The 26,412-nt window shown below is 38.6% G+C and overlaps 1 long non-coding RNA gene across 2 annotated transcripts in view; it reads left to right on the forward strand.

Moving 5' to 3' along the window:
* The window catches only part of LOC105237230, a 51,788-nt gene extending 40,541 nt beyond the window's left edge, over positions 1–11,247 (forward strand). The window contains exons 5-7 of one of the 2 annotated variants that reach the window (XR_004620812.1): positions 4,616–4,694; positions 5,913–7,690; positions 11,015–11,247. This is a non-coding gene — a long non-coding RNA (uncharacterized LOC105237230). Of the gene's footprint in view, positions 1–4,615; positions 4,695–5,912; positions 7,691–11,014 lie in introns of those variants that run through there. The other variant, XR_004620813.1, reaches the window with a different exon arrangement.
* Positions 11,248–26,412: the final 15,165 nt, after the last annotated feature.

Here is a 26,412-nt window from a genome sequence, read left to right on the forward strand (position 1 = left end):
CAGTCAAAACTAGAGGCTCTGACGGCCAGGGTCACCGAGGCAGAGGAACGCGTTAGCGAATTGGAGGATGGGTTAGTAGAAGAAAAAACGAAAATAGAAGCTGGTCTTAAAAAAATCCACGCCCACGAATGTAGATTACGGGAGATTACTGACTCTATGAAACGATCCAATGTCAGAATCATCGGCATCCCTGAAGGGGTGGAGAAAAACAGAGGTCTAGAAGAGATATTTGAACAAATTGTAGCTGAAAACTTCCCTAATCTAGCAAGGGAAACAAGCATTCGTGTCCAAGAGGCAGAGAGGACCCCATCCAAGCTCAACCAGGACAAACCTACGCCACGGCATGTCATAGTGCAATTCGCAAATATTAGATCCAAGGATACAGTATTGAAAGCGGCCAGGGCAAAGAAATTTCTCACGTACCAAGGCAAAGGTATCAGGATTACGTCAGACCTGTCTACAGAGACCTGGAATGAGAGAAAGGCTTGGGGGGGCATTTTTAAAGCTCTTTCAGAGAAAAACATGCAGCCAAGGATCCTTTATCCAGCAAAGCTGTCATTCAGAATTGATGGAGAAATAAAGACGTTCCAAAATCGCCAATCATTAACCAATTTCGTAACCACGAAACCAGCCCTACAGGAGATATTAAGGGGGGCTCTATAAAGGTAAAAAGGCCCCAAGAGTGATACAGAGCAGCAAGTCACAACCGATACAAAGACTTTAAAGAGAAATGGCATCATTAAAATCATATCTGTCAATAATCTCTATCAATCTAAATGGCTTAAACTCTCCCATAAAACGCCACAGGGTTGCAGATTGGATAAAAAGACATGACCCATCCATTTGCTGTCTACAAGAGACTCATTTTGAACCCAAAGATGCATTCAGACTTAGAGTAAGGGGATGGAGTACCATCTTCCACGCAAATGGACCTCAAAAGAAAGCTGGAGTAGCAATTCTCATATCAGATAGACTGGATTTTAAACTAGAGGCCATAGAGAGAGATACAGAAGGGCACTATATTATTCTTAAAGGAAGTATTCAACAAGTGGATATGACAATTATTAATATATATGCCCCCAACAGGGGAGCAGCAAGATACACAAGCCAACTCTTAACCAAAATAAAGAGACATATAGATAAGAACACAGTAATAGTAGGGGACCTCAACACCCCACTATCAGAAATAGACAGAACACCCTGGCAAAAACTAAGCAAAGAATCAAAGGCTTTGAATGCCATACTCGACGAGTTGGACCTCATAGATATATATAGAACACTACACCCCAGAACCAAAGAATACTCATTCTATTCAAATGCCCATGGAACATTCTCAAGAATAGATCATGCTCTGGGACACAAAACAGGTCTCAGCCAATACCAAAAGATTGAAATTATCCCCTGCATATTCTCAGACCACAACGCTCTGAAATTGGAACTCAACCACAAGGAAAAACCTGGAAGAAACTCAAACACTTGGAGGCTAAGAACCATCCTGCTCAAGAATGACTCGATAAACCAGGAAATCAAAAAACAAATTAAACAATTTATGGAGACCAACGAGAATGAATACACAACGGTCCAAAACCTATGGGATACTGCAAAGGCAGTCCTAAGGGGGAAATACATAGCCATCCAAGCCTCACTCAAAAGAATAGAAAAATCTAAAATGCAGTTTCTATATTCTCACCTCAAGAAACTGGAACAGCAACAGAGGGACAGGCCTAACCCACTGACAAGGAAGGAGTTGACCAAGATTAGAGCAGAAATCAATGAATTAGAGACCAGAACCACAGTAGAGCAGATCAACAGGACTAGAAGCTGGTTCTTTGAGAGAATCCATAAAATTGATAGACCACTGGCAAAACTTGTCCAAAAACAAAGAGAAAGGACTGAGATTATTAAAATTATGACTGAAAAGGGAGAGGTCACGACCAGCACCATTGAAATTGCAAGGATTATTAGAAACTTTTATCAACAGCTATATGCCAAAAAACTAAACAATCTGGAAGAGATGGAGGCCTTCCTGGAAACCTATAAACTACCAAGACTGAAACAGGAAGAAATAGATTTCTTAAATAGGCCAATTAACTATGAAGAAATTGAGTCAGTGATAAACAACCTTCCAAATAATAAAACTCCAGGCCCAGACGGTTTTCCTGGGGAATTCTACCAAACATTCAAAGAAGAAATAATACCTATTCTCCTAAAGCTATTTCAAAAAATAGAAACAGAAGGAAAGCTACCAAACTCATTCTATGAGGCTAATATTACCTTGATCCCCAAACCAGGCAAAGACCCCCTCAAAAAGGAGAATTACAGACCGATTTCTCTAATGAATATGGATGCCAAAATCCTCAACAAGATCCTTGCTAATAGAATCCAACAGTACATTAAAAGGATTATCCATCATGACCAAGTGGGATTCATACCTGGGATGCAAGCATGGTTCAACACTCGCAAATCAATCAATGTGATACATCATATCAACAAGAAAAGACTCAAGAACCATATGATCCTCTCAATTGATGCAGAAAAAGCATTTGACAAAATACAGCATCCTTTCCTGATTAAAACCCTTCAGAGTGTAGGAATAGAGGGTACATTTCTCAATCTCATAAAAGCCATCTATGAAAAGCCTACTGCAAGCATTATTCTCAATGGGGAAAAGCTGGAAGCCTTTCCCTTAAGATCAGGAACACGACAAGGATGCCCACTCTCGCCACTATTATTCAACATAGTACTAGAAGTCCTTGCAACAGCAATCAGAAGACAAAAAGGGATCAAAGGTATCCAAATCGGCAAAGAAGAAGTCAAACTGTCTCTCTTTGCAGATGACATGATACTCTATATGGAAAACCCAAAGGAATCCACTCCCAAACTATTAGAAGTTATAGAACAATTCAGTAAGGTGGCAGGATACAAAATCAATGCCCAGAAATCAGTTGCATTTCTATACACGAATAACGAGACTGAAGAAAGAGAAATTAGGGAATCCATCCCATTTACAATAACACCAAAAACCATGCGTTACCTTGGAATTAACTTAACCAGAGACGTAAAGGACCTATATGCTAGAAACTATAGATCACTTTTGAAAGATATTGAGGAAGACATAAAAAGATGGAAAAATATTCCATGCTCATGGATTGGAAGAATTAACATAGTTAAAATGTCCATACTACCCAGAGCAATCTACACTTTCAATGCTATCCCGATCAAAATACCGAGGACATTTTTCAAAGAACTGAAACAAATAATCCTTAAATTTGTATGGAAACAGAAAAGGCCCCAAATCTCCAAGGAACTGTTGAAAAGGAAAAACAAAGCTGGGGCATCACAATGCCAGATTTCGAGCTGTACTACAAAGCTGTGATCACAAAGACAGCATGGTACTGGCACAAAAACAGACACANACCAATGGAACAGAATAGAGAACCCAGAAATGGACCCTCGGCTCTTTGGGCAACTAATCTTTGATAAAGCAGGAAAAAACATCAGGTGGAAAAAAAGACAGTCTCTTCAATAAATGGTGCTGGGAAAACTGGACAGCTACATGCAAAAGAATGAAACTTGACCACTCTCTCACACCATACACAAAAAAAAACTCCAAATGGATGAAAGACCTCAACGTGAGACAGGAATCCATCAAAATTCTAGAGGAGAACATAGGCAGCAACCTCTATGACATCGGCCAAAGCAACATTTTCATGACACATCTACAAAGGCAAGAGAAACAAAAGATAAAATGAACTTATGGGACTTCATCAAGATAAAAAGCTTCTGAACGGTCACCCTTCTTAAGGGAGATGTTTAATTAATTGAATGTAGGAGGCTGTACTGATAATCTTGCCTCCAGTGAAGCCAGCTGGAGTTATGGCTTTTCTCTTCTTTTCACGAAATTAACCAGAAAGAGAAGAGATGGTCACACCACCAATTTCATAAACCATCATTCAGGTCAACATACCAGCAGCTTTTGAAACGGATGACTGTTCTTTCTTAAAATATTTTCTTCACTTGATTTCCAGCATTACACTCTCCTGGTTTCTTCTAGCCTTAATTTCTCAATATCCTTTAATGATTCCTCTCCCACCATCTAATTATTGGAAAGCCCCAAGTTTCTATGTTTGGCCCTATGATTTTCTCTATTGGTATCCATTAGATAGGTGACCTTATCTAGCGAACCCTAAAGTGCACAATCAATTTCACCACAGATATAGAGTCAAAGAAAGATCAAAATGCCACCTCTATTACTGGTTTTTGAAATATTTCTATTGCAGAATATAATTCCAGGCAAAGCTCAATTTTGTTACAACCATTGCATGTGGTGGTCCTTGTCCTTCTGCCTGGAACTCTGTAGAACTATTTTTCCCCTTGAGTCACAGTGTAACTCGACTTGCTAATATTTTGCTGACTATCTCAGTCAATCATAGGAACATTTGTATAACCACAAGCTTCTCCCAGTGCAAACTGCATCTTGAAAAATTCACAGCCTGGAAGATTAGAAAATTTATACTCTCTGAAGGCAGACATCCCAAAAAGATACAAGAAAACTAATGAAACTTGGTTCTTTCTCCCAAACTCACCAATCAAGTTATGTCAATCCTCCTCCTAGGGAAGAAGGACTCCGAAAACAGTAAGAAGTCAGGACTGTTAACACCAATGGAGGTTCCTCATAGGACCACAGAAACTGGGTAATATGTCTTCTCCTTATAATAAATATCATGTTTATGCTAATACCTTTCCATTACATCTCTAGCTTCCATCTCTTCCTTGAGCTTATATATCCACTTGCCACCTCAGCCTCCCTACTTGGAAATCTAATAGACATTTCAAACTCAACATGTCTAATAGAGAATTTGATATTTCCCCCCACTATCTTCTTCATTTCTGTATTGTTTGCTACGTTTTCTAGGGTTGTATTGCTGCCACAATGAAATACCACAGGCTGGGAGGCTCAAACAACAAGAAATTTGCTTTCACAGTTTTGGAGATTAGCAGTCTAAGGTGCCAGCATGGTTGATTTCTCCCGAGATTCCTCTCCTTGGCTTGCAAGTGACCACCTTCTTGCTGTGCCCTCACATGCCTTTTCTCTATGTACACACACCCCCCCTTGTCTTCCTCCTCTTATAAGGACACAAGCCCTATTGGATTACAGCCCTACTTTTTTTTATGCCTTTATTTAACTTTAAATTCCTCCTTTTTAAAGCCCCTGTCTCCAAAGACAGTCACACTGGGATGTGGCTTTCAACATAGAAAGTGGGTTTGAGGAAAGACACAATTCAGCCCATGACTAATCCATCCACAGTTGTCCTCCATTTCAGGAAATGGCACCACCACTGACCAGTTGTTTCAGCCAAAACCTTAGGAATGATGTAGGCTACCAACTTCCCTCACACCCTGCATCCAGCTCATTAGCAAGTATGTCAACTCTACTAACTCCATATCCTACCACCTCCATTACAGACTCCAGGTTCAACCACCATCTTATGCCTGCTCTACTGCAATAGTCTCCTAACTGGTTTTATTGCTTCCTTTCTTGCCCTGTCACAGTCCACTTTCCATATATCCAGCAGAGGTATCTTTAAAAGTAAGTTAGATATCATTATCTCCCTGATTTGAACACCCAAATGGCTTCTCATTATACTCAGAACAAAACCCAACTGGGGCACCTGGGTGGCTGAGTCGTTAGGTGTCTGCCTTAGGCTCAGGGCATGATCCCAGCGTTATGGGGTCGAGCCCTGCATCAGGCTTCTCCGCTGGGAGCCTGCTTCTTCCTCTCCCACTCCCCCTGATTGTGTTCCCTCTCTGTCAAATAAATAAATAAAATCTTAAAAAAAAAGAACAAAACCCAACTATAGTTTATGACCCACCATCATCCACCCCTGTTTACCTCTTGTCTTTATTTACAGATCTGCATGCACTCTCTAAAAAGAAGTAGAAGAAGAAGAAAAGAAAAAGAAAGAAATATTATGAAGAACTTTATGCCAATAACTTAACAACTTTAATAAAATGCACATATGTACTGAATAGCATGAGCTTCCATAGCTCATTCAGGATGGAAGAACTAGATTTTGATTAGCCCTGTATCTATTAAGAAGTTAAATCTTTTTTTCTCCTTTTTTTAAAAAAAGATTTCTTTCTTTTTTTTCTTGTTACTCTAATAAAAAGGCAAAAGTAAAAAAAAATTTTTTTCAGGGGTACAGGTCTGTGATTCATCAGTTTTACATAATACCCATTGCTTATTACAACACATACCCTCCCCAATCTACTTTTTAACTGCAATCTGTTAAAGAAGTTGAATGAAAATCCTTTCCACAAAGAAAATTCACTGGTGAACTCTACCAAGCACTTAAGAAAGACAGAACATCTAAACAAACTCTTCTAGAAAACTGAAGAAGAGGAAATACTTTCTAACTCATTTTCTGAGACTAGTATTAGTTGACTACCAAAACCAGGCAAAGATAGTAATGAAAACTAAAGACCAATATCCCCCAGGAGGACAGATGTAAAAACCCTTAGCAAAACTTTAGCAAGTTAAATGTGACAATACAGAAAAAAATACCATAGCTCAGGACCAAGCAGGGCTCATCCCAGAAGTACAGTGCTAGAAGAAGGGCAAGGAGGCTGGTGTGGCTGGACTGAATGAGCTGGGAAGTGGGAAGAAATCTGAGCAGTAAAAGGAAGGAGATCATGAGGTCTGGGCACATGTTCTGACTTAACTGGTTTCAATGACCCTGAACTAAATGGGTAATACTAATGGTAAGCATTTGAGACCCTTTTATAGGCAGACAGGGAGGATTTGGGGGGTAGCATAAGTATCACAGAGAATTGTTAACCTGATCCTAAGGATTTGGATTTTCAATCCCAGGGAGAGGTACCTGGGAAGCCATTACAGGGTCTAGAGCAGAAGAGTGATATACCATCATTTGTGTTTTAACAGTCTATTTTGTTGAGAACATATTTTAATAGAGTAAGGTTAGAATCAGGGAGACCAACTAATAATATGTAAAGCAAAGTATTTTGTAAATAATAAACAAGTCAATATTAAGAATCAGTATTGCAGTAACAGTCATTTTCTTAATGTACCATTTCTGACTAGCTGCTCTACATAGACTACTTATAAATAACAGTCTTTTGATAAAATACATTTTGGTGGGGAGGACTCTCAGAGGAATGTGGGGAACCTGCTTGGATGTGTACTAAAGTACAATGGCACTAATCGTTCATTGTCAAAAACAAAATGTCATGCTGAATGATAGGACTCTGGAATAATACGGCATTCCCTAATGTGATGTACTTGGTCCTGACTTGATTGTGATGTCAGAAATACACAATATTTAACATTATTCCAAAGAGCTGGTCTCCCTTAAACCACCCACCTACAGTCATCGTTCACCTGACTGATGGTCAGAGACCCCCTGTAGGGTTTAATTCCTACTTGTGCCAGAGTAATCCAGAAGAAGCTCTATCTGCTACTAGGAACAAAAGTTCCCAGGGCCTAAAGATAGTGGATATAATATTTATCTACAATGGCCAGAGACAATTTAAACCTTTCAGGAAGTAAAGAACCAGAAAGACTAAGAACATAGAACCAAGGCTACAGCCAGGTAAATGGAACCAAAGATCAAGTCCAAGACATGAAGCACCCATGGGTAACAAGCTTGTGTTGAGGAGGAATTGGAATCAGGTTTGTGTTCATGGGTAAGGTTGTGAATATGGAATACATAACAGAGTTTTCTTTCACAAAGGAACTAGAATATGTTTGAGGGTGGGGTGGCCATTTCTACTAAGTGATTTAAAAAACGTATATAATCCGATACAGGCCTAATTTAGTGCTCTACATCATAATGATTCAATTCGTTTTAACACTCTTAAAAGAATAATGCAATGGTGAGAGTATTTGGCTCCTTTGCAGGTGGACAGGGACAATTTTCTTGGAGGAAGTAAGTGCCCTATAGAGAATTATCAACCCCATCCACATATAAAGTCAATTCTGCTGACATGTAAAAGTTTTTCACAGGTAGACAATGCAGTTTCTATTTAGCACATGGGCCTTCCACCTGGGAAAGTCCAGCTTGGCGATGACATTTCGGTCCAGCTCACAAAGTTTACCTATTGGCTGCTGTGTGCTTTATAGTGATGTTTTCTAAAGCTAAGAATTATTTGGAAAACAAAAGTGATGAGCCAACTAACCCACATATGTCATATTGAAATCTTAAGAGGAAATTCTGCCTACAAGACATATACACACGCACACAACCAGATTTTAATATTTGAGTTTCACCAAGTTCTATTAAATGGCTTCGGAATGTTTGAAACGTACCAAAAATTTCCGAGAAATCTTTATTTCAATATTTTTCTGATAGAAGTGTTTGTGAAATAAAAATGTTTTTCTTTTATTCATTTATATGCTCACATAATAAACACTACCGAAGTCTATCCTCAATAGTTAGCGCTCAGTTTATAACGATGAAAAGCACAGGTTCCTGCACTCAAGGACTTCAGTTTAGTGAAGGAAAGAAGTGTATGCAAGTAGCTACAACTCAAAGAAACAAGCTGATCAGAGAAATATAAACAAGTACTTAAGGTTAAAGAGAAGGAAGTGACTAACTGCCAGGGTCTTTGAAGACCAACAAAGAGTTATGTATGACCTGGATCTTGATGGATTGGAAAGATTTTATGAAAAGGAGAAGCAGAAAGAATGACAGAAGGAACAAAGCCTGGAGGTATAAAAGAGCACAGTAAGCCTTCTACCACAATGAAGAAGTCGTCTTCCTTTTGGTACCCACAGCATCTACCACGTAACCAGTAATTAACTGTAATCTGCTGACCTTGTGTCTGTGGCTGAAAATAATGTGATCATTTTATGCTTATTATGATAGTGATAATAATAATAGTGATAGTGATAATAATAATGACAAAATAGGATCTTGCTATGGAGCCTGACTAAAGTGTCCAGGTGGTTGTGCTAACCAGTTATTTACTATAGTAAGCAACCTGCTTGCATTTTCCATTTCTAAACCCTTCATTGTATTCTGATAAGTCCTAGCATATATCATGGCTATCTGTTGAGTCTGAAAGATTAAAGAAGCTTTTCTTCTTTGACTAAAGACACCAGTTCTTCCAAAGTAAATCTATTCTAAATAATTCCTGTCAAATTTTAAATAATACACACACATACACACATCTAAATTATGCTAAAACAAATCCAGAAAGTAACAGAAATGAGATAATAAAGAAAACTAGTACAAAAACTAAGACTGGACTAATTCTGTCAGATATAACCTATCATAATATGTTCTATAGCCTCTGAAATAAATACGTATTACCAGGTTAAAAATAGAATGTATAGCTCAGAACTAGAACCTTTTAAATATAGTACCATGGTATTCAATAAAGGAGACACCATTAATCAATAAGCAGGTGAAACTTTAGTCAATATGCTATTTGAGTTGTCTGTTAGCAATTTGGGAAAAAAAATCTATTTAGAATCTTACTTCATTTCACATACCTAATTTTAGCTAAATTAAGTAAGTAAACACGAAAAATCAAACAACAGAAATTAGCTGAAAAAAGGTAAAATGAATTATCAAATGTCTAGAGGCAAAAGGATTCACTAAGCTTAGAAATGATGAAAGACATAAGGGGAAAAAATGAAAGATCACACTGTATGAAAATATAAAACTTCAATACAGAAACTGAAAAATCATGAGACTAAGATCAAACTGTGGAAATGCCTGCTGAAAATATTAAAGACAGTATCTTACTGTACTATGAGCTTATAGGACTTGACCAAAAACTCCACAGAAAAAAAGGGGGGTGAGTGGGAGATACAAATACATGCAAAATTAACCTAAATATGAAAGGGAAACTAAAAATTATGTTTATTAATTATAACTAATCAATAAGCATACACAACTTATATTCATCATTAGTAAGAGAAACAAAAAAAAAACACAGATATCATTGTATTGCTGGTATTTTTGTAACTAATATTATTTGATGCAGATCCAGAGATGGTACAGTGGGGAATCTCGGCGTTTGTTAAGGGCACTGTCATTATTTTTATCTTCTTGATTTTTTGAAATGTCTTTAATAATGACACATTACTTTTACAATAAAAAAATAAAAGTGACATGTCTTTATAATAATTAAGAAAAAAACCTCCTCCAAATTGGTGCTAAGACATAATCCCCTACACTGGGCCAGAGGGGTTTCAGAATTCCTACTGTCTGCTTGAGAGCAATAGAGACTCTCAGGAAAGAAGCTGATTTCATCTATCAGCATCTGCTGAGGCAGCAGAGTAGAGAAATACCAGTGGTCTATCTGCTCAAAATGCTTAATAACAAAACAGGTGTTGCTATATGGCCATTATGAGTCAAAGCCAGAATTTTTTTTTTTGGAGAAGAACATACAAATAACTGAAACATGTATATCTAGCAGAGATATATTCTGTATGCTACAGAGTTCTAAGCTGTGAACAGTGTGACTGAATCACTAGGAACTTTGCCTAGAGGGTCCCCATGTATGTAAGTGCTACAGAAAATCTCATCATCTATTTCTCTCTAAAAAAAGAAAAAGTTGATGGAGGATTTGAGTTTATTTCAATACAGTTTTAAATACTTATAAAATCACTCCATCTCTATACTCTTTGTTAGTACTGCTGGTGGGCAGTAGTGGAGGTATGTTTTGAGGGTGATTCTTGACCATTCACTGAAATTCATGTGATGGATGAATAGAATGATAGATGGTGTGCTGATGGGACAAAGGGCCAAGAAGTTCAACATACAGGTTAATGGGAGAGAAGTGTCAGGATGGGTCACACAAAACTCCACAAGCTAGTTTATTCCTTGGGCTAGAAACCATTAATGAGTTTTCCCTTGTTCTTCCACCTTGTATAAAACATGTAAGAAATAAAAATCAAGGTCCTTCTTTTAAAATTAATTCACAAAATTGTTGAACCAGCTACAGTGAATAAATTTACATTTTTCTTTTTGCAAAATCTATTTAGAGACTACTGTCTTGTGAAGCTGTTTTATAGAATGTATAACCATCAGGACCAGGCCACGGTAATCCTGACTTTAACCCAGGAGAAAGGAGAATGGGGATGTTTGAGGCTGGCCTCCAGGTACCTAATCTGACCATGTGAATCAGTCTTATAAAACTTAAATAAACCTACCTTCCTTGGCTTCTATCCACCTGATAGGATACACAGAGAACTTGCCAGGCTGTGGGTCCTCATGCATCAGCTGCTGGATTTTTCTTCCACTAACCATAGGAATTTCCAGTTCAGGAGTTTGGTGGTCATGCTGTCCTAAACGGAGTAAGAGCAGGAGGACCTGGTCACACAAGTGCTTATATGTTGCTTTTCTTTCTTCCTGCAGAGGGTGGAAAGGTGCCTTAGGAATGGTGATTAATAAAGAATAAGAGTGAAACTAATTTGAACTTGGTTGTAGGAAGGTTTTTCATTTACTATATCCTTTCTGTATCTACCAGGGTTAAAAGAAACCACAAAAATTTTCCAACAAAGCTGAAGAAGAATCAACACTTTAAAAAAAATCAGAACAAATACAAGTTTATTAAGTGACTTGATATAGAATACATGAAAAATCAATACTTTTTCTTTATAGTAGCATTAACCAGTCAGAAAATAAAAGAATAGCCTATTCCCCACAAACAAGGTGGGAGTATAGGAAACCTGTAAGATTATACTGAGGGACAGTGAACAGAAAAGACATTTTTATAAAGTTAGCAATTCTGCCCAAATTCATCTTAATGCAATTTCAAGCACACTAAAATATTTTTAGTTTTTTTTAAACCAGATAAAAGTTGTAAGTAAATATAAAAATAAATGGACTCCTCTATTTACTTGCCTGTAAAATTTTATAAAGAAGAAAACTGAGCCAGGCAGGGTGGGACACTTGATATGTAGCTATTAAGACTGTCTACAAGGTACTGTGATCAGATTACTGCGATACCACTGAAGGAAGAGACAAATCAGTAGCATCCAGGAAAAGACCCAGTTATCTATGGTAACTTGATATACAGCAAAATTAACAATTTCATTTTAGTAGGGAAAATTCAGTCTATTTAACAAATAGTGTTAGGATTGCTGAACCAGCTAGAAGAAAAGTGTAATTGTTTAATCTCTACCTCACAACTAAATATGAAATACAATTTTCTATATCTATCATATATATGTATATATGTATATACATAAAGTATATATATGCAATTTGTTTTTTTCACTTGCATCTTAGACTTTTGTCATCAGTATATACATCTATCTCATTCTTGCTTAATGGCCTTTGAATGTAATGATTTAATTCTTTTAATGGACATAGGAACTGGTTCCAATGTTTTAAGGATACATTCACAGAAGCATAATTACTAGGCAAAAAGAAGTGACCATTTAAAATATTACTAGTTATTGTTAAATTTCTGGCACAAAATTTTAGAAGAAATTCCTCATGTGGTTTCTTTTTTAAGGGAGTATTTTCAGTTGATTTACGGAGGTCTTAATTTGCCCACTTATCTACTTCATCAGGGTAAGTATTAATTAAGCACTTTCTTTGCTCCTGACAGTTAACTAAAGGCTGGGGCAGAAGACATGGGATGGTCAAGGGATACAACAGAAAATCTTTACCCTTAAGACTGTTTTTAAAGAAATAAAGAAAACTTTTTACAGATACTTAAGTACCAAACTGGGTGATATTGTCTACTATATGTGCTTTAAAAATATCAGAGATAAAATAAAGGTTTTTAAAAAGATAAAATTTGGCTATTTTCTGCAAATACGTTCCCCCAAATGGTTATGACTCCAAATCCATTTGGATTTTAGTATTTATGAAAACTATTATTGATAATGTCCATAACTGACCGATGAAAACGAGTTCTTCTAGACCTTAAAAAAGTTCAAATCACATAGATGATCTTGAGATGAAACTATTAAGGTGAAGGAAGGAAGGAATGTACCCAATACTTAACATGTACCATGTGCCAGCTGCTTCGATTATAGTCTTTTCCATTTTTTCCACTGCTGGCATGACTTGGAAGGAGGATTCTTTAGCAGTGATTATCTAAAATGAGAGACAGTTCTAGAGACAAAAGAGGACAAAAGAAAAGCTGGCATTTATAGATCCTCTGTTTGCCTAGCACTGTGCTAGAACCCTGAAGCACAATGCTTTTGTTTCACACAGACTACTCTAAGGGGGGCTCAAAGAGACCTTCTAACTGGATACCAGAGGAGGAAGTACTAAGGACAGAATGGGGTCCTCAGGAACACAGTCCTAAGAAGTTTCCATTTCATGAGCAGAGGTTAAAAGTACATGAGAATGGCCCTTGGCTGATAGAAGTCATCTTACATAGATACACCTGGGAGGTTACCTTAATACCAACACAACCACCAGCTACCCCTACCACTCCCCATCAGTCAACGGCTGACTGTATGGAACACAAAAGGCCAGTCTGTTCCAAATCATGGTAATTCTGCTGTACCATTTATGCCTCAGAGTCCCCCACTGTTCAGGCCAACAACAGAATTTACCTGTGACTATACCCTTGATAAGCAACTTGCCTTTACCTGTTTTGCCTCCCTCTCTGTGTTATAAGTTTTTTCTGAAGAGCACTCTCTCAACAAGTCTCGTGGCCTAAATTTGTCTCTGGCTCTGCTCCTAGAAAACCCAACCTAAGACAAAGGGCATTTGGGATCCTCATCATATCACATCTAATAATTTCTAATTATTATCAGATCTTTATCACATCTAATAATTTCTAATCCTCACAATGACTCTACAAAGTAGGTGCTATTATTCCAATTTTATGAATTGGAACACTAAGATTGGCCCACTGAGCCAGAGTCAGCAAAGAGGCAGATAGATCCTAGAGAGAACAGAATTCAACTGCTTAAATAGTTCCCCAAAAGAAATCGCCAAAGGCTGCCTTTAATAGGGAGGTATCTGGCTATCCCACTCTAGGGCCATCCGTTCTAACTTTCTACAAACTTCCCCTTTAAAGTTGTACATGAGGACACAAGATGTAGATTTTTCAATCTATGTTATAAAGTCAATGTTTTAAAGCTTTAAAGTTAATCTTACTTATTTCTAATCTCTGGCATGTGGACCACACTAAAAATTTTTCAGAGTAACGCATGTCTAAGAACTCCAGGATCTAAATAGGAATGTAATTTCTACTGGTTTGGAGTCTCTATTATTTGTACCCTCCATACAGCTAGAACTCCCGTCCCTGTAGTGAATTTGTTGACCTGAATGCTGATAACATTTCTACCTCCTCTTCCAATTGGGTGGGTGAGAACCAACAACAGATTCATAAATAAACAAACCTGGAAATCTGATGTTGAACTCTGAATGGTTTAGAATCTTCTGGACAAATCTTCTTGCCTTGAGGTAAGCCTTTACGTGACTAACAAGAACAGCAAATATGTACTGAAAGGGAAACTATGTCACACTTGACTGGGTAGAAGAAAACTTAATTGAGCACAAAGTAGAATTTTTAAAGTTTAGACTATGGTGTGTTACAGTCTATCGGTTGGCTGACATTAATGAAAGGATTAACCTATTACTGTAATAACTAAATCTGAGCTTCTGTTTATAAAGCTACCCAGTTAGGTCCTACTGTTTGAACTTCATAAGCCTCGGTGATCGCTTGAAGGGCTGCCTCTAAATCAGACTAGGTGTCTAGAAGCCCTATGGTCTAGAACAGTGAAGTGTAATATCTGGGAAGTACACTTATGAGTGGAGTACAAGTGTCTTTAGAGATAACCCAACACTCTACCCCAGCCCACCCTCATAGCTGCCTCTCAGAGCATAGCATCATATTTTCCACTGATGCGCTACAGATTCATAAATGTAGTGAAACACTGAAAACAATCGTTTCATTAAGACTTTCAAAAATTCCTCACACTACATTTGTAAGACCTTGTCTTCAGCTGCTTCAACATTTCACATTTTCTGAGACTTTCAGTACATGCCTGGTATGCCTTTAATTCCAGAACATGTGTATTTCCCCCCTAGTTCCAAGTTTTTCCTTACTGATTTCACCACAGAGCAGGGATGTCAGAGTGGGAGTAATTATACTGTCACAAAATAATCACTTTTTTCTTCCAATGCTGGAAGACAGAGCCAGGAATGAGCCATGGTATCAGTCTAGGAGATAGGAGATTTATAACTACAGGTTTTTAAAGCTCCTAGTGGAAAATGAAGAGGGAGAAATGGCATGGCAGGTGAATGCATTTGGGGTAGATTACACAACATAACAAAAATAAATTACTATGTCTATCAGAATAGATGGATCTAGAAATAGTTCAATCCTCAGGACCAATATGATCATATCAATTTGTTTTTCCCCATAGGTCTCAAGCTTATCTATGTTTTTCCGAAGAGCAAAGCCGAACAAAACAAAACTTGGGAGGAACCCAAATGACCCATATTAAAAGAATAATGTGGGAAATAATGTTAATACTACTTAATTCCACTTTCGCTGCTAAACCCATAGGCCAGTGTTTCTTGAATCAGACCTGCATGCATCAGAATCACCCTGGAGGGTTTTTAAAACAACAAAAACAAGCAAAAGAAAATCTACCTAATCATAAGGGAATCTCCATCTAAAACCATCTCCCCCCATGATCTAGATTCACACTGAAGCTGAATATGGTGATTTTGCTCTCAGCAATAAGGACTGGGAAGCCAGGAGCTTGAGAAATGGTATTTTCATCTAAGAACCCTTATTGAGTATCTTGCAGCCTCTCTTGACTCTCTTGACTCTTTATTTTTACATTATCAGCTGACAAGTCAGCAGGTAAGACAGCTCTGATTCCCCCAGAGCATAAACTTGGTAAGCCACCTCCTCATTGGCATCCCCCCTCCCCATTCCCACCCACCAGGCAAGGGAGCTTAAATCTCAGTAAAGTCTCTTCTGCTCAACATAGAGTGGAAAACAGAAGGAGCAAAGCTGGAGGTCTTGGCTGGGAGGTGCCACAGTTCTGTAGGTGAGGTCATAAGTGTAACTTTGTGTAAATTTCAACATTTCTCTTTTTCTTTCACATGACATAGAAAACTAGAATGCCAAGAGATAAACAAAGGAACTGAGATGTTGGAAAGAAGTACACGGGTTTGTTATGGGTTTAGGGTTGGCAACTTCTTGATCCCCATCTCCATCGCTGAAAATGGCTCTTCACCACACGTGCTTTCCAGGAGTTTTTGAAGCTGAGCTCAAGAGGCTTCTCTGCTCTGCTTCCAGTCTTTGCAAATGGCCAAGCACCTACCCCCTACAGTTATTGCACCCTATTCAAGTTAAGCAGCTTTATCTGTTATACATAGTAACCTTCTGTTTCAGATTATATTTAAAGGGTTCCACGGTATGCACCTCATTCAAGTTTTGAAAACCATTTAGGTTTTAGGAGTCACAGTTCTAGTCTCAGTAACAGTGCCAACCCTCTACCACACCACATTTATTGTGTGACTCGAAGCCAGAGTACTTGTAGAATTTTGCTCCTAAAGAGAGAAGGCATGCTTTCTTCCTTGCAGGAAAAGTGTGATTGTGAACAAGATAAATGCTAAAATTACTCAGAAATAAACACTGTGTATTAAGTGTTATAACCACACATCAATAGACTCCATTTTAGATTGTGGTTTTAGACTGTTAGCAGATTTGAACCCCATTTGCTTAGTTGACTAATCTACCCCTTGGTAAGGTGGGTTCTTCTGTTTTTCCTGTATAAAAAAGAGGTAAAAGAAATGAATGCATTTTATCATTTTTAAAAAGATCCTTCAGTTTATTGTGTGGAGAATAGATTATTAGGTGGGAAGAGACTAACAACAGGGAAACCAGTAAGGCCACTAGTACCATAATCCACACAAGAGGTAAAAACCCACATTGCAAAGCAAAGTTATGGAAATAAACAAGTCTCACATAGATACCTAACAGATCTACTTGGCCACACCAGAAGAGAAGCAGAATAGTGCAGCACATAGACTATAGAACAAGACTGCCTTGGTTCAAACGCCAGTTTGGACCATTACAGGACTTTGAACAAGTTACCTGATTCTTGCATCTTTGTTTTCTTAGGAGACTAAAAGTAGTACCCACCTCAGAAAACTGTCAGGAATAAAGAAGTAGGTGTATGTGAGATGCTTAGAATACTTCCCACCAGGCAGTAAGATTTTTGCCTGGCACATAGAAGATCTAAATGGGGCCCCTAGAGGGCAGCAGAGGAAAAAGAACTAAAGTGAAAGCTTAAAGTGCCAGGTTCACATTAGTTAGCAAGGAAAATACACCTTCTGATGAGGGAAAAACAAAACAAAACAGGGAGAAGCCTTCTATGAACCACGCAACATGGAGGCTGAACTCAGGGTCACGCATATAGCCTGCCATTTTTTCTTGCTAATAAAGATATCAGTATAGACAAAAGCAGTTACTCAAGCAAGTCTGCTAACAAGAAGGATCCAGACATTCCAAATGACTTACACAATCAGCAAGTTGATGCTGGCTGTTGGCTGGGAGCTCAGCTAAGGACCACTTTTTCTGAGCTTCTCAGTGCAATCAAACAGGCTTCCTACATTTGGAGAACTGCCTACCTCCTTTGCAGCTAGGACGCTGGGCTAGGCCAGTGAGATTCTCCATGGTCTCAGAACACAGGTCCTGACAATCACACACACCTGAGGAAGGTTTTGAATCAGAAGCATGTGTTGCCGAGAAACAAGTGCCATCTGAGGTCCATTCTGGTGAGAATGGCAACAGGTAAATCAGTTTCCAGAGGGAGGGGTGGCCAAGGCTCCATACCAGCCAAGACCTAGCACCAGCAATGTGTGTGTGCCTGGCAGAAGCAACAGAACTGTTTCTACCAGAGCAATTCTTTGGTATGATGCTGGGCACTGGTCCTGGCCAGGGCCTCCCAACCTGGTTTCTGGCCTTCTGGGAAATCTTACATTCAATAAATTCCTTTTCTGCTCATACTAAATTACAATTAGTAGCAACTGAAGACTCTGACAAGAGACAATCAGGGCGGTTGTTCCCAGTCTGCCCCACAGATCAGGTCTGATAGCTCTGGAGAAAGGAATTGGAAGCCAGAATGGCAGAAATTATTTTAATAAGCAATTTTGTGATACTCAGAGTCTGAACAGCAGTACTTTGTTCGCCAGGTGACAAAGTTCTACACTGAGCAGGAAAATGACCTCTTGCCCATTTTTCCCTGGAATCAGCAGAGTCCTGGCACCAGGGAGGCTTTGGGGAAATAGTCCTCAAACACCTGTTAGAAGTTCAAATTCTAAAAAAAAAAAAACAAAAAAAAAACAAAAAAAAAAAACACCAACAACAAATTCTTCTTTAGTGAAATCAACATAGAAAGAGACCCCATATGAACTGGATAAAAGTGGACTGCTTTGGTTGAGGTGGGACTTGGAGCTCACTGAGGACCCCTGTAGATCCCTATGCCCACTTTGAAGTCAATTTGCAGGACTCAATGATGGTGCCTGAAGGAAGGCTCACTGAGTCTGTGACACCCAGGAGACCATGGAGAATCTCCTAAGAGGACGACTGGCAGGTGCATGCCAGAAAGTCTGCAGGTCCCAGTTGAGCATATATATCTCTAAACATCTCCTCTGAGGGCTCCCAGAAAGCTGGTAAAGCTGGTGGGGAGGAAACTTTTCAGGGTCTTCAGGTTTTGTTTCAGAAATTGGGGACAATTAACCAGAGGGATTTGAATATTATACAATTAGTATCTTTTCTAATGCACTCTAATAATGAAGCCTGGAGAAATTTTGGTTGCACACCTTTTTAGTCAGCTATATCTTATTAATGGTACATTATTCACGTTCAAGGTAAGTTGCCTTAAACCTTCGTAAACTTGTTCATTAATTTCTGTTGTAAACTCAGCCTTGTGGGAGAGCAGCTTAAGGTAACCACGATTTCTCTCTGCCTGGATCTCCAAGGTTCATCCATGCCCTTCCATCCACCCCACTGTAAGGACCTCTGACATTTCTCAGAGCCCTGGGCATCTCCTGGCACCACATTCTCCTGACTCAATCTTTGCCTGCTGGATTGAATGTCCTTACATCACCTTAGCTGCCTTTTGAAAACAAATCCCTGGAGGTGTTAGAATGGAAAGATATGAGCATGGGAGAAATTTGGGGCTCATACCCTTATTAGCAGTGGGATTTTAGGAAAGTTGTTAAACCTTTCTGAGCATCCAAATGGGTATAAACATAACCTTTTTATGAGATAAGGTATTTGAAGTAACAGGTAGGGAGCCCTGGACCTAGAAGTTATAAAAAAACATTACCCACTTATGTGAGGGCATTTACATTCTCAAAAGCACACTCATCATCCGGGTTTGGTCCTTTCACTGGCTTGGTCTCCCAGTCTGACAGCCAGGACCAGGTAATGGCAGATCCCAGACACTTTTAAGGACATTACATCAAGAAGATCTAATGCAAATCCAAAAAGAAGAGTTTAAATGAGTAAGTTTGCCCAACTGAGGAAATGTCCAAAATGTAGCTATTAAAGACAGAGTTGGGGGACCAAAAGCTCAGCAAATTGCTTATAGGACACAAACACACAAAAGATAAGATAAAGCATTATAGATGAATATGGGGGTGATCACAGGTCATCACTTGACCCAGAGACAATCCTGGTTTATCCTTGTTGACCAAAATAGCACCTTGCTTCACTCTCGAGAGAGGCCCAGTTTAGATGAGGAATTGTATGGTCATAATGCAGGCAGGCTCAAGGGGCACACAGATGATCTAGTTAAAGAAGTGGGTTGGAAACCAGATAGGGGTAGTAAGATACTGGAGGTAAAAAGACCTCAATGCCTCAGCCAGGAAGGCTCTTATAGGATTCCTTCAGTAGTAGGAACTAGAGGATGTAACTAGACTAACCTGTAAGTGTAAGCTGATGAGCCACAGTCAAAAGTAGAAGATGGGCAAAACGCCTGGGGAGCTGAGTATAAATACAGAGCTAGAACTCTGAAGGCCTCCCACTGCCTTATCATAAAGTCCAAACTCAGCACAGCAGGATTCGGCTCCTGCCTAGGGCTACAATCTTTCTGCAAGTAAAAGTTCCCCTATAAGCCAATCAAGCATTGGCCACAAAGAAATAATTACAGTGTCTCAAATGCAGCAACAGGCTCATCCTTGCCGTTCCATAATTTGTATTCTTGGCCTAAACAGACATTTTCTGCTGTGTCTTCTCGATAATTCCTGCTTCTCCAAATTGTTTTGTTCAGAGATCCCCTCCTCCAGAAGACTCCCAACAGACTGAATTAGGTGACCCTTCTCTGCACTTCAAAGATCCTCTAGTTCTAATCCTCGTTATCATGGCGATGACTCTATACTGTAACTGATCATAACTTGATGTTTCTCCTTTTATTGAAGAAAAGGTCTCACCTTTATATTCCTGTTGCTTAACATACCACTTGACATGTAGTTGATTCTCGATATATATTTTTACTGTTTGAATAATGAATTCTGTCTCAAGCTAATGATGCTGGAATTATTTTTAATGTTTTTTTCCTACCTTAATAACCAAATACAATGACCAAAATAATTGGTCAACCAAGCCCATTGCTTACCCTTTAAATTAGGATCTTAATTCAAATTTGTACTACTTCAGTAGCCTCCTTACTGGATTTCCCAATTTAAGTATCCTACAAATCCATCCTTCATATAAATGTCAGATGTCTCTTCTCAAAATGCCATCTTGTTAGGTCATTTCCCTGCCCCCAAACCATAAGGAAGACAAAGTTTTATAAACAGTGGTGGGACTATAAAATGGTGACAACCACTTTGGAGAACAATTTTGCATTATCTCATAAAAGGTGAATATCCACATACCCTATGACCCAGAAGTTCCATTCCCAGATGTATACCTTAGAGAAACTCTTACACAGGGCACATGAGAGAAGACACAGTGGTAAATGTTCCTATAGGAATTCCTATAGAAGCATTTTTGCAATGTATTAAAAAAAAAAAACCTCAATAGAATGAAAATAGAAAGGTAGAAAGTGGTATAGTCGGGGCGCCTGGGTGGCACAGCGGTTAAGCGTCTGCCTTCGGCTCAGGGTGTGATCCCGGCGTTACGGGATCGAGCCCCACGTCAGGCTCCTCTGCTATGAGCCTGCTTCTTCCTCTCCCACTCCCCCTGCTTGTGTTCCCTCTCTCGCTGGCTGTCTCTCTGTCGAAATCTTAAAAAAAAAAAAAAAAAAGAAAGTGGTATAGTCAAAAAATGTTGTATCATACAGTGGCGAAAATACACTGGAGCTACATGGACAACATGACTATATCTTAAAAAGGCAGTATATGAGAAAAGCAAGTTCTAAAACGCAACAAACATTATGAAACCATTTTAATACAGCTCAGAACAAGCAAACCTACATTGTTATATATTTATGTGCTGAAATTATCAACAGAATGATAACTACAACTTACAAAAAAATGCCTCTTAGGGAGAGGCAGGAGAAGAAAAACACATGATACAAGTAATGCATTAATACTTATTTTTTTAATAATTATTTTCTTAGTTGGAAAGGAGGGTCATGGGTGTTTATTTTTTTATTATGTTACTTCATTCTTTTGTATATGTCAAATATTGTATAATAAAAATATTTAAAGGGTGACCAATTGAGCCAGAGTAGTTAATTAAAATCAGTAGGGAACAGACAACCTTCTGGAAATTACAAAGATTCTATGTCCTCCAAGAAAAGTCTGGTGAGATCTGACCTTTCACTTCCAGGCACTGGAGACCTGTCTTGACGAGTCACAGGAGATTTACTCATGCTCACTAAAACATGCATGAGCCAGAGGAAGACATCAGAATGCCAATGTACATGTACATAATGAAAAAAACAACTCACATAAGAGAACATACTCATCTAGCATGATTAGCACATCCTATACCTGTAATCAAACTACATAGAAAGTCAAATTATAATCAGAAAGCTTATTATTGACCTTCTGACCGTCCACAAGGATTTGTGGTCAGAGGGGCTGGTTTACTAATTTATCATGCAACTGTGAAACAATACTGCAGCTACACCGAATATGAGTACATCTTAGAAACAATACAAAATCTATCTTCATATTTATAGTTGCATGGGCAAACCTGCATGGGAATTAAAAGTTCACTCTGTGAGCAGGGATCAATGTTAAGGAATTGGGCAGAACGAGAATAAAAGAAAGCCAAACCTCGGCTTCCCACTGTTTTCAGCAGGGTCCAATGTATCACAACTGATGCTACCCCTACTTCTCACACCCAGGACAGACACCATCCATCAAGGATGGTGCTTCCCCCCACCCCAGAATTGCCTCATGATGCCTCTCAAAGCATTCCAGATGGCCACTACTAATTGTATTGGCATGTAAACTAAAAGCTATTGTCTGTAATTCTGAACAGCTAAAATTAAATATATTTATATTTCCATAAAAGGCCTTCTACAATCTGACCACAAACTACCCAAAATCCCTTGGCTCCATTTGAAGTCATCTACTCTCTGCCCCCCTCCAAATGTTCTGTTCTATTCACACATGCTCATCTGTGCTCACTCAAGTGCTCCTTACACACCCAAACACAAACTCACACACACCAACCTGGAATGTCCTTTCTTTCTTCTATGTCCTGCTTGAATCTAACTTCTTCTGTAAAGGTTTTCTGACCATTACTGCCCTGAACTACTGTTTCCCACTTCTGAAGGCCTGATGTTTACAGGTTATTTGGCATTCACTGTCTGGCATGGGTAGTTATATTTTTTAAGTATTTCTGTATTATAATCCATGTGGTCTCTAAGCATTTTGAGGGCAGAACTATACTTCTTTAGATTCCCCACAAAACTAGCATAGCCTCTCACATTGCAGATGCTCAATGAATTGTTCCTTGATTTCTTAATACCCAACCTGAAACTTAACACCCAACCTGAAACATGAAAAAATAATAGTCTCTTAAATTATGATTATATGTACTTAATACCCAACCTGAAACATGAAAAAATAATAATCTCTGTACTTAATACCCTGTACTTAATACCCAACCTGTACTTAATACCCAACCTGAAACATGAAAAAATAATAATCTCTTAAATTATGATTATATGTAGACTTCCAATCCAAAAAGAAATAAGTAAAAAAGTACAACATTTCAGAAGATATATGTTCGAATTGCACTTTCAATTGAGTTTTTCATTAGTAAATTGGTGGTGGTGCTGGGGGAGGGGTGTGATGGGTATCAACTTACTAAAGCATTCAAGAGGTAAATGGATCAAGTCCCAGAAAAATTTTTGCTAAATTTCCCCATTTTCTCTCCTACACAGAATGTATTTTGAGTAAAAATACCAGGATAATAAATTAGGTAAGAGGAAGTTCTGCTTATTTTTTTGTATGTAAAAGATTTATGATCGTTACAATGTCTACCATAGAAAACTCAAAAAAATACAGGAGATATTAAAACAAACAAACAAAAAAACAACCACCAGGAGTCCTCAGAAATCTCACCACCCAGAGATAACTACAGTTTAATATACATATACCTTTCCCTTCCTTTCTAAATTCATACAGTTTCTGAAATATATATTCTTTTGTTAACAGGGTCATCTTTATTTACACCTTGCTTTTCTTTTCTGTCATGGAGTCTTTCCTACAACCTGTGAATATTGCTACGCATCATCTTTTCCAATACCTACACTGTACTATGTTGTTTGTGCTTTTGGCTTCAAGTGACAGAACCCAAATATAAATGGACTTGAATAAAAGAGGAAGCTAATCAGATTGTGGGAACTAAGGAAAGGTTGAATAATTGAGGAAAGAGCAAGGATGCAATGAAATCTCAGGAAAAATTAGGACCAGGGATCCCAACAGTATTGGGACTTCTGTTCTCCTGATCCATTTTCTTTCTTGGGTCTACTTCACACTCTTTCACTCTAGCATGGGTTTTTCCACATAGCAAGAAACATTGCTCTAACTGTACTGCCTATATAATTTTCAGAGTACAAAGTTCAAAATCTCAGGGAAGATGTTCATTACTTAATTTCCACCCCTGTGTCAACTAGCTACTGGAATATGGCAACTCCCACAGAAGCCATCTGAATGAGCAAAGGTAAGGTCCTATGAGAACAGAGCTACTGAGCAGACAAAATTACAGATGTTCATCACCATTCACTGAATCAAATCCTATTAATGGACATATAAGAGGCTTACAATTTTGAATTACTATACATAATGTTCAACAAATATTTTAAATTTTAAATTAAGTTCACTAATAAGAAACCTCTCACACATTTTTAGCACATACCTGATAATATCCTTATATTCCTACCATTGGGCTCATTCAACTTATTTATTCATTCAATAAATCTTTTTAGAATCTACTGTGTGCCAGGCTCTATTCTAGAGACTGGAAAAACAGCAGTGAACAGTTAAAAAGCTTTTGAGAGTAAGAGTTTGGGCAGTTACTGTGTATATTTTGAAATTAGAGCTTTCAGGATTTGTTAAGGAACTGGACATAGCATGTAAGAGTCAAATCTTTCCCTGAGCAAATGGGGAAGACGAGGAGCAAGTTAGAATAGATCTGTTTTGAACATGTTAATTTGAGATTCAATTTAGACTCCCATGAAAAATTTTAATTCAGTAAAGGATTCAAATACATGGAGATTCAGAGATTGGAGAAATACAGAGGTCCAAGCAAAGGAGTCAAAGGTGGTCACTGAGGTAGGAGGAAAAACGAGGAATAATGCCTGGTAAGGCAGTGAAGAAAATTCAAGAAGCAAGGAGTGATGGATTATGTTAAATGCTGACATAAATAGGTTGAGGGTGGACAGAGGACCACTGAATTTGGAGAACCTGGCACCTATCTATCAGTGACTCCTGTGGAGTGGTGCAGTGAGGAGAAATGTCTGACTAGAACAGGTTCAAGATAGAATGAGAAGAATTGGGACAGTGAGTATAGCCAACTCATTGCTAGGTTTCACTCTCAAGGTGAGCAAAAACTGGGGATACAGCTGAACAAAGAAGTAGAGTTAAGACTTTAAGATGGTGAAAATATATTTGTATGCTAGCAAGAATAATTCATTATTAAGGAAAAAGTTGTGGATGAAGGAGCAGGATAGGACAAGGACTGGAGCAGACCACTGAGTCAGCAAGAGGGAAAAGGATTCAGAACACAGGGTGGATATATGAGCACAGAGGCAAATGGTGGGAAGATGTGGTATGGGACGTGGAAGTTCACTTCCAATGCTTCAGCTTTTCCAGTGAAAAACAAGCAAGTTCTTGGTTGAGAGTGGGACCCCAGGAGGAGGTGTTGGAGGTAACTGGAGAGAGGACAAAAGCAAACTGGCTACCTGAGAGACTGGGAGAATAATGGACTAGACAAATGCAGTATGGCTGCAGGGCAGCCCTCAAATGTCTTTTGAGATTTCATGATCATGGCTGTAAAGTGAACCCAGCCAGTACCATTGTGGGATTTTGTCCAGCAATGTCCAGCTATGGGGGTGAAGGAGTGAAGCAGGACTTTGGTTTTTCCATATGAATATGACAAGGCAAGCAAGAAACAGGAGAGTCAAGTGGGGATGCTGAAAAGAGACTTTAATCATGGCTCATAGCCTGCTTTCAGCTCACACACTTTTTAATTGTTTCTCAAAGTCTAGCTGTATGAGTTTCCTATTGCTGCTATAACAAATAATCATGAATTTAGTGGCTTAAAGCAACACAAATGTATTATCTTACTGTTCTATAAGTTGGAAGTCTGGCACAGGTCTCATTGGGATAACATCACTGTGTCAGCAACATCATGTCCCTTTATGGAGGCTCGGGGCAAGAACCTGTTTTCTTACCTTTTCTAGTTTCTGGAGACCTCATTCCTCCATCTTCAGAAATAGCAACACAGGTAAATCCTTCCTACGTTGCGTCACTGACCTCTTCTCCTGACTCCCTCTTCTACTTTTAAGGACCTTGTGATGATATTGGGCCCACCTGGGTACTCCAGAATCATCCCTTTAAGGTCAGCTAATAAGCAACCTTAATTCCATCTGCAACCACAATTCCCTTTTGCCCTTTAACAGCATATTCACAGGTGCTGGGCATTAGGATGTGGCCATCTACGGATTTATCATTCTGCCTCCCAGAATGCATAATGCCAAAGTGTCCTGTAGAAGCATTATACTCCAATCTAGTATGAAAAGGACTTTTCACCACTACCCTGCTAGCTCTAGGCATTGTTGGGTTTTGTTTTTTTTTTTCATTTTGCCAATTTGTCAGTGGACAATGATATCACATGGTTTTACTTGCACCTAATTGATTACTAATGAGTCTAAGCATATAAACTTTTATTCTTCTGTGAAGAAAATCTGTGCCCTTTGCACAATTTTTAAAGGTCTTTTTTGTTTGCTTTTCTAAGAGTCAGAAGATTGTA

The sequence above is a fragment of the Ailuropoda melanoleuca genome, chromosome 15 (genome assembly GCF_002007445.2).
Source record: "Ailuropoda melanoleuca isolate Jingjing chromosome 15, ASM200744v2, whole genome shotgun sequence".
Classification (NCBI taxonomy): Eukaryota; Metazoa; Chordata; class Mammalia; order Carnivora; family Ursidae; genus Ailuropoda; species Ailuropoda melanoleuca.